The sequence below is a fragment of the Chiloscyllium punctatum genome, unplaced genomic scaffold (assembly GCF_047496795.1).
Source record: "Chiloscyllium punctatum isolate Juve2018m unplaced genomic scaffold, sChiPun1.3 scaffold_191, whole genome shotgun sequence".
NCBI lineage: Eukaryota > Metazoa > Chordata > Chondrichthyes > Orectolobiformes > Hemiscylliidae > Chiloscyllium > Chiloscyllium punctatum.
Genome location: NW_027309925.1, coordinates 261,270 through 269,826, shown reverse-complemented (window position 1 = coordinate 269,826; position 8,557 = coordinate 261,270). Strand labels below are relative to the sequence as shown.

Sequence of the window (8,557 nt, the reverse complement as noted above, 5' to 3'; positions counted from 1 at the left end):
CAATTAACATATGAGGTGTCGAAACATATTTTACTTTAGATTAAAATAGTTGAATATCCTTTCCCCCAGCCTAATATCCCAATGCTCCCTCCTCTTCCATGTAAATACAAGCTTCTCCACGTGATGTTGGAGCTCCCAACATGACGTTACAATGCTCCTTGCTGCTCCATGTCAATAGAAGCTGCTTTACTTGAAGTTGGACCTCCCAGTTTGATGTCCCAATGCTCCCTGTTCCATGTCATTACCAGTGGTGCAGTTGAGTTTAGACCTACCACTCTGATGTCCCAATGCTCCCAGCTGTTACATGTCACTAAAAGCTGGTCCTTGTGTGGTTGGAGCTCCCAGTCTGATGTCCCAATGCTCCTTGCTCCATGTTAGTAGAAGTGGTGCAGCTCAGGCTAGACCTACCACTCTGATGTCCCAATGCTCCCAGCTGCTATATGTCATTAAACGCTGATCCTTGTGAGGTTGGAGCTCCCAGTCTGATGTCCCAATGTTCCCTCCTCCATATCAATAGAAGCAGTCTAGTTGAGGTTGGATGTATCACTCTGATGTCCCAATGCTCCCTGCTGCTACATGTCATTAAAAGCTGCTCCAGGTGAGAGTGGAACTCCCAGACGGATCTCGCAAAGCTCCTTGCTCCATGTCAACTGAAGCTGCTCCAAATATGGTTAGATCTTGCATTCGGATGTTCCAATGCTCCCTGCTGCTCCATGTCAACTGAAGCTGCTCCAGGAGTGGTTGGAACTCCCAGACTGATGTCACAACGCTCTCTGGTCCACGTCAAAAGACGCTGCTCCAAATGAAGTGGGAGATCCCATCCCTGGCAGCTCACATACTTCTATACCATCATAGAAATACTGCCCACTGAACATCCCCACCACTGGACCAATGGTGGAATAACCACATCATGAGAACCGAATATTATTTTTAGTCACCACCAAATCATTATTTCCAAAAGTCATTCTTTCTTAAACCTTATTTCGCATGTGCATACTGCAGTCCATCCGAAGTAAGATAATGGTGCTAATTGATGTATGCTTAATAAAAATTACATCCTATTTTTCATGTTGATTAACTGCGAGTTAACAAGAACAATGTTTGTATTCAAAACACACTTTTATTCCAGGTGAGAGAATGTAGTTTGCATTATTTAAAATGAACTTGTTCACTGCGTAAAATGATCAAAAAGATTTCAATTTCAAAACAACATTGGTAACGTTGTCATCCATCTTGAAATGTGGTGTCTTCTTCTTTCAACCAGACGGGTATTATATCAAAAAGTCTATTACTGATATGCGTATAGACACTTTAAATCGCAAGGATTGTGAAGGTTTGTAACTCAGGTTGAGGTTTAAGGTGTAGGTTTGCTCGCTGAGCTGTAGGTATGATATCCAGACGTTTCATGACCTGGCTAGGTAACACCATCAGTGGCGACCTCCATGTGAAGGGAAGCTGTTGTCTCTTGCTTTCTATTTATATCTTTCTCCTGGATGGGGTTCCTGCGGTTTGTGGTGATGTCATTTCCGGTTTGTTTTCTGCGGGGTTGATAGATGGCATGTAGATCTATGTGCTTGTTTATGGCGTTGTGGTTGGAGTGCCAGGCCTTTGGGAATTTTCTGGCATGTCTTTGCTTAGACTGTCCCAGGATCAAGGTGTTTCCCAAGTCGAATCGGACTACCAAGAATCCATAAACCAGGAGGCCCCCCTCAGACCCATAGTCTCATTACCCGGAACACCAACTTACAGACGGGCCAAAGGACTACACGCAAGACTGAATGCCTCATAGAAGAGTCACAGCACTCCATCCACTCCACCCAGGAGTTCCGAAAAATCATCAAAAACACCAAAATAGAGGAAGAAGAAGCAACGATCTCATTCGACATAACAGCACTGTTCACCTTCATCAACATCGACCTGGCAAAGGAAACATTTACCACACTTTTAGAAGAGACCATCACAGACGCACCAACAACCATCAATCACATTACCAACGAAAACATCATGAAGCTAGTGGACCTGTGCCTCACCACCCACTTCACTTTCAACAACATATCTACAAACAAACCAACAGCACACCCATGAGATCTCCGCTATCAGGATTCATAGCAGAGGCGGTTATGCAAAGACTAGAACAAACAGCCCTACCAACAATCAAGCCAAAAATCTGGGTCCGCTACGTAGATGACACCTTTGTCATCACAAAACAAAACAAGATAGAAGAGACATTTGACATCATCAACAACACCTTCACAGGCATAAAGTTCACCAAGGAGGAAGAAACCGACAACAAACTCGCATTCCTGAACGTCACAGTAGAAAGAAAGGACAACGGAGAACTACAAACCTATGTATACAGAAAACCAACAAACACTGACCAAATACTTAACTACACCAGCAACCATCCCAACACACACAAACGAAGCTGTATCAGAACACTATTCCAACGAGCCACCACACACTGCAGCACAGACGAACTTCGGAAAACAGAGGAGAACCACCAATTCAACGTATTCGAGAAGAACAGATACTCAAAAATACAGTTCGCAGATTCCTCAAGAACAAACCACGACAAGCAGACCAAACACAGCCAGAACCCCTAACCACCTTACCATACATCGAAGAAGTTTCAGAAATTACAGCCAGACTATTCAGACCCCTCGGAATCCTAGTAGTACACAAACCCACCAACACTCTCAAACAAAAACCAACTTAAAAGACCCAGTACAACCCAAGGACAAAACCAACGTCATCTACAAAGTTCCATGCAATGACTGCCACCAACACTATGTAAGACAAACAGGAAGAAAGTTAGCCACCAGGATATACGAACACCAGCTAGCCACAAAAAGCCACAACCTTCTCTCCTTCGTAGCCCTACATACGGATTAAAAATACCACTATTTCGACTGGGACAACACATCTATCCTGGAACAGGCTAAGCAAAGACATGCCAGAGAATTCCTAGAGGCCTGGCACGTCAACCACAATACCATAAACAAACACTTAGATCTAGATGCCATCTATCAACCCCTCAGAAAACGAACAGGAAATGACATCACCACAAACCACAGGAACCCCATCGAGGAGAAAAATATAAATAGAAAGCAGGAGACAACAGCTTTGCTTCAATTGGAGGTCGCCACTGATGATGATGTTACCTAGCCAAGTAATGAAACGTCTGGATATCAAAGTTACAGCTTAGTGAGCAACCCTACACCCTATATTTTAAATCATTTTTCATGTTTATGTTGCATGAATCTTACGGTTATTGATCCACACTTTAGTTTCACTCCCTATAGGTAACATGCTGATTTCTCCAGTTGTTCATGGTTCAATGTGAAGCATCCAGTGTGTGCATAACGAGAAGGAGCTTGCTTCCCACATCTTGTGTTTATCTGTGCCTTATGTCCAGCATTCATCAATGGCGAGAGCAAGGGGCGAGGGCGAGACCAATGTGTAAGTCTCTCCGTGCGCATGCACGGCACCCACAGCGGCAATTCTCCACTGTGCATTTACACCCAGTTCTCTGTGCCCCTAAACCCACACCCTGCCCCTTTGAAATATCTCCATTATTTTGTGCTGTTTCGCTGTGCTCTTCTCACCAGGATGAATTACTTCTACTCAACTCCCTCCAGATTTCATCTGACAAAACATTCATTAAGAATCCCTTTGCATAAACATGCACTTCGCAGCTCTCGGTATTTGATTTTCCTGGATGTCTTTCATACGAAAAAACGTTCACAGCAGCTTGTAATGAAAAAGAAAATCGCGTTTCGTTTCATTATCCCAAAGCAACCTCCATTTCAATGCAGTTTCGTCAAACGGCACAAACTATTCCTTGCGATTTTGTAATGTCGACAAAGCATATAAACTGACCGTTGGAGCTCCAGTTTTAATGCAACAGTTGAAAACAGCACCATTGAAAGCCGTTAATGACAGCGACGAGAGTGGGATTCGAACCAACGCGTGCAGAGCACAATGGATTAGCAGTCCATCGCCTTAACCTCTCGGTCACCTCGTCACAGACGCTCGAAAAGCTATGACCTTATGAATAATTGAATTTCGTAAATTATGCAGAGCAGCAGATGTTTCTCCCTGGTGTTGGTGAAATGAGAAACAACACAGTCCAAGACGATGGTCTGACCCCTGGGTTGTGGGGCAAGTGCACTCCCACTGTCACACTGTGCACACATTGTTCTGAACAAAAATGAGGAAATGACTATGTAACAAGGTCAGTTGAATTCTGTGAAATTTGAAGTCAACGGAATGAAGAACCCGAGACAGCAGGAGGTGTTCTTACAATAAAGAGTTGGATAGAGCTCTTAACGACAGTGGAATCAAGGGTTATGAGGATAAGGCAGGAACAGGATACAGATTGAGGATGTTCAGCCATGATCATAATGAATGGTGGTGCTGGCTCGAAGGGCAGAATGGCCTACTCCTGCACCTGCTGTCTATTGTCTATTCAACTGCCTGTCAGGAATTGTTTTCCAGACTGGAGGAGAGTGCATAGTGCTCAATGTCATTAGTCCGAAGACCTAACTTCCGCTCAGATGTTTTTGACACGCACTTGTGTACAGAACAGACAATTTCAAAATCCAAAATATGGCTAAACTGACAATTGAACTCAACAATGCAAAAACCTTGAGCTGTATCATTTTCCTGGGCCGTGCGACACCAAGTCACTGTATGATCACAGGAACACAGTGAGCAAGTGTCAGAAGGAAAATGAGTGCAGCGCCAGAGCGCATGATGGGAGCAGCACGTGACACACGGGGAAGTGCATTTCCCACAACAGGAACACTTCCCAAACAGCGGAATGCGGTGGAAGAATTCAGAGGGAGTTTGCACTATGAAATTTGCTGCCAGAGACACAATGAAGAACTGTCATTGAGTCTGTTCAAGATGAAGATTTTAAGATTTCTACAGATGCAAAACAAAATAAAAAGCTCATGAGTTAATGAAGGCAAAAGATGAAATTGTACATTTCATCAATCTACCCATCTTTACAATGAGTAACTCACCACTTTCCTCACTCGGGGACAGAACCACTGGTGAAGATGATCATATAATCCCCGTTTACTAGCCATGGAATCAGAGAAACTCGGTTTCCCAAACGTTAAAGTAAAACCAGGAATGTGGAGGTAAGCATTAATGTGTTGCTCCTGTGCTGAAGGTGACCAGTGCACGGTATCTCTGTTCCAGTATAGTGAGCTGTGCTGTGCCGAAGTTTTAATTTTGAGCCTCACATGGAGCAGCTTTAATTTGTCCTCGTGTTGAGGGGTACGGACAGAAGGTGATATTGAGCAAAGCCAAGTTTATGGGAAAATACCCGTGTTTGTGGATAATGACTCCTTGATCAACAAAGATACTGCAAGTATCTAAAACGTGAAGAAACATATGTGGAGAGAGAGCCGAAGGTGATTTTTCACCAGATGGATAACGTTTCCCATGTGCACTGCTTTAAATTCTGGGAAAATAGATGTTGAACTGATTTCATGTTACACAGTTTGTTACAAACACACAAAGGTTGTTGCAATAATAAAAAAAGAAATCACATAGGACCGTTTAAATATTGTATTGAACTGAATTTTGGTGCGAGCATATTTTATCATAACTGGCGTGCTGCAGAGAAGTACAGAGGGATAACAATACAAAAGGACCCATTCTCCTTGGTGGATTTCTTGGGTGGAGTTAAGAATGTACGAAATGTACATAACATCATGTGAATGTGGTCAAATCTTTAAAGTAGGTGTTGCATCTCCAAGTGACGATTCAATTCCTAGTCATTAGGATATAACTTCTGTATGCAGTTATTTTAGGACATCAGCTCCATTTACCGAGTTTCACCTTGAATAATACGCCACACCTTACCAATCCATGAACTTGTTATACTCAGTCTTATTCAGTTGTACGTGTTCATGAAATATCTTTGTGTCTCAAGTCAACAAATTCGAAATTGTTACGCAACCATACTGACTTTCACTCAATGGTAAATTCTCTCCTTGTTCATTTGTTCGTGTACCTTTTAAACCACTCTGAAGTCAGCTTCTACGTTTTACTTCTGTAAAGTCGTTCACGATTTAAATAACTCTATTGAGTGGAAGAAACTCTCATCCAAACTTTTCTTAATCATTCCCTAATGGTTTTCAAGCTCAAACGACAGTTATTGCTTCACTCGAAAGAGGGACTTTCCCCGATTTACTCATTCAAACCTCGTGTTATGTGAAAATCTCATTTGTTGACATCAAACTTGTGTGTTTTTGCTCCAGCATTTCCAAATCTCGTGTATAAACTCCGTCATTCTTTCTATCATCCCGATGAAACCGGTTGTGTCTTTTCTGATATTCTTATGTCTTAGTAAACAACGTCACTTGGCTTTCTAATATCTTGCTATCCAGGAAACAGCGTCTGTGCCCTTTCTCACTTCTTTACATGCTTTTGGTGGAGAATGAGGATAAGGATTACACACAATGCTTCCACTGAGTGTGACCTAAAGATTTTACAGTTACACTATGAACTCTTTGCTTTTTCAATACGACGTCTCTATTTATAAACTCCAATAAGGTTAATTACTATCTATCCAGTTCATGAACATCGTCTCCATGGAGACGAAAATTATCTATCACTTCCTTTATTCTTCCACGGAATGTCTGAAAGGTTTGTAAGGCCAACATCTCCATATCCCCGTGTCCGGAGTCAGTCTCAGCTATTTCTAAAGGTGACTGAAGTTCAAATACTTCATAGTGTGTCTCCCGTCATTCCAGTGCAGACTGGTTCTGGACAGTAAATGCCATCACCAAAGGCCATCGTGGATCTGAAATCAACAGTTTTCATATAGTAATAGTCGTACCTATTGGGTATCGTATGTCCATGTTCTTATTCAATTTGTTCATCATTTCTTCGGTCCCTATACTGAATTCTACTGAATGATTAATTTGTGAATGGAGACATTCCCTTCACCACTCATTCGAAGCTCCATGGAACATTAAAAGATTTTACTCATACGCATCCAGACGACAGTCCTGCCATTATTGGGATGAATCAGTGAACATTCCCCATGTATCCTGGAAGGCAAGGATTTCCTTTTCCATTTTAGGAGATCATTACAGCACTGAATCCCATGTGTGCGTTCATTATAACCGAAACAGTTGCAGCAAGACTTTAAAACTAAGATTTTGCTAAGATCTACTTGCATTGGTTGTCCCAAAAATTACATTCCATATTATGGTATGTTTGTGAATGAAAGCACTTTCTGATTCTTGAGCAATTATATTTCAGTTTTGTCAAAAATTATCATTCGCCGTTCTCTCTTTGCCTTTCATTTTCCCGTTTTATATCCCGTATTTTATCTGATTATCTTAAGTTTTCAATAATTTCAATCAATCTCGCTCCTGATTACCAATCCGAGAGAATGCCACAATTTTGTCAATTTAAATGCAGTGCAGCTGTAGGGCGCGGTGACCAAGTGGAAAGGCATTGGTCACGTGAACCAAATAAAAGGAGCCGGCTGGTGGATCTGGCCATTCCATCGTAGTCATATTTAAAACATTTAATATAATCTTTAGCCAAATCATATTTGGCAGAAAACGAGAAAACAAAAACGAAAAAATGGCTGATGTTGAAAATCAAACAAAAACAGACGTTGCTGGAATATTTCAGGATGTCTGGCAGCATCTGTGGAGAGATGGACCCAATGGATGTGAAACGTTAACTGTGATTCATCTGCACAGATGCTGCCAGCCCACCTGTGATTTTACAGCAATTTCTGTTTTTGTTTCAGATTGGCAGATTTTGTCGCAGTCCATAAGAACAGTGCTCATTAGAATCAAACAGAGAGCGTGGACCTGGTAGTGTGAAATGAGACAGTAATAATGAATGAGTGGAAAGTATTGTACTGGAAAAGGACAGCAGGTCAGGCAACATCCGAGGAGCAGGAGAATGGACGATTTAGGTATAAGCCATTCATCAGGAATTAGACTTGTGAGTCGGGCAGAGGAACAAAGCTGAAGCCAGGTGCCAACTCGCAGGCACCTCCTCCTACAGACCACGATCACAAACTCTCCTCCCCTCACCAAACCATCATCTCCCAGACCATCCACAATCTTATCACCTTTGGGCACCTCCCAGCCACAACCTTCAACCTCATTGTCCGGGAACTGCGCACTCCACAATTCTACCTCCTTCCTAAGATTCAAAAACCTGACTGCCCCAGTCGACCTATTGTCTTATCCTGCACCTGTACCATCCGAATCATCTCTTTCTACCTCGACACAATCCTCTCTCCCCAGTTTGGGAAATGCCCACTTACATTCGTGACACCCCTATGCACTCACCTCCTTCAGGAATTTCATTTCCCTGGCCCTCAACACGCGATATTCACCATGGTCATCCAGTCCCTGTACAAATCCATCTGCAATGACAGAAGTCTGCAAGCCTTCCATTTCTTAATCTCACACCATCCCAACAGGTACCCTTCCACCAACATCCTCACCCACTTGACTGAACTGGTCCTCACAATCAACAACTTCACTTTCCAAATAGCCCACTTCCT

The 8,557-nt window shown here is 42.5% G+C and overlaps 1 non-coding gene across 1 annotated transcript; it reads right to left on the bottom strand.

Moving 5' to 3' along the window:
- Positions 1-3,942: 3,942 nt before the first annotated feature.
- On the bottom strand, positions 3,943-4,024 carry trnas-gcu (transfer RNA serine (anticodon GCU)). The gene has a single exon. It is a non-coding gene; the product is annotated as a tRNA-Ser (tRNA).
- Between the last annotated feature and the right edge of the window lie 4,533 nt (positions 4,025-8,557).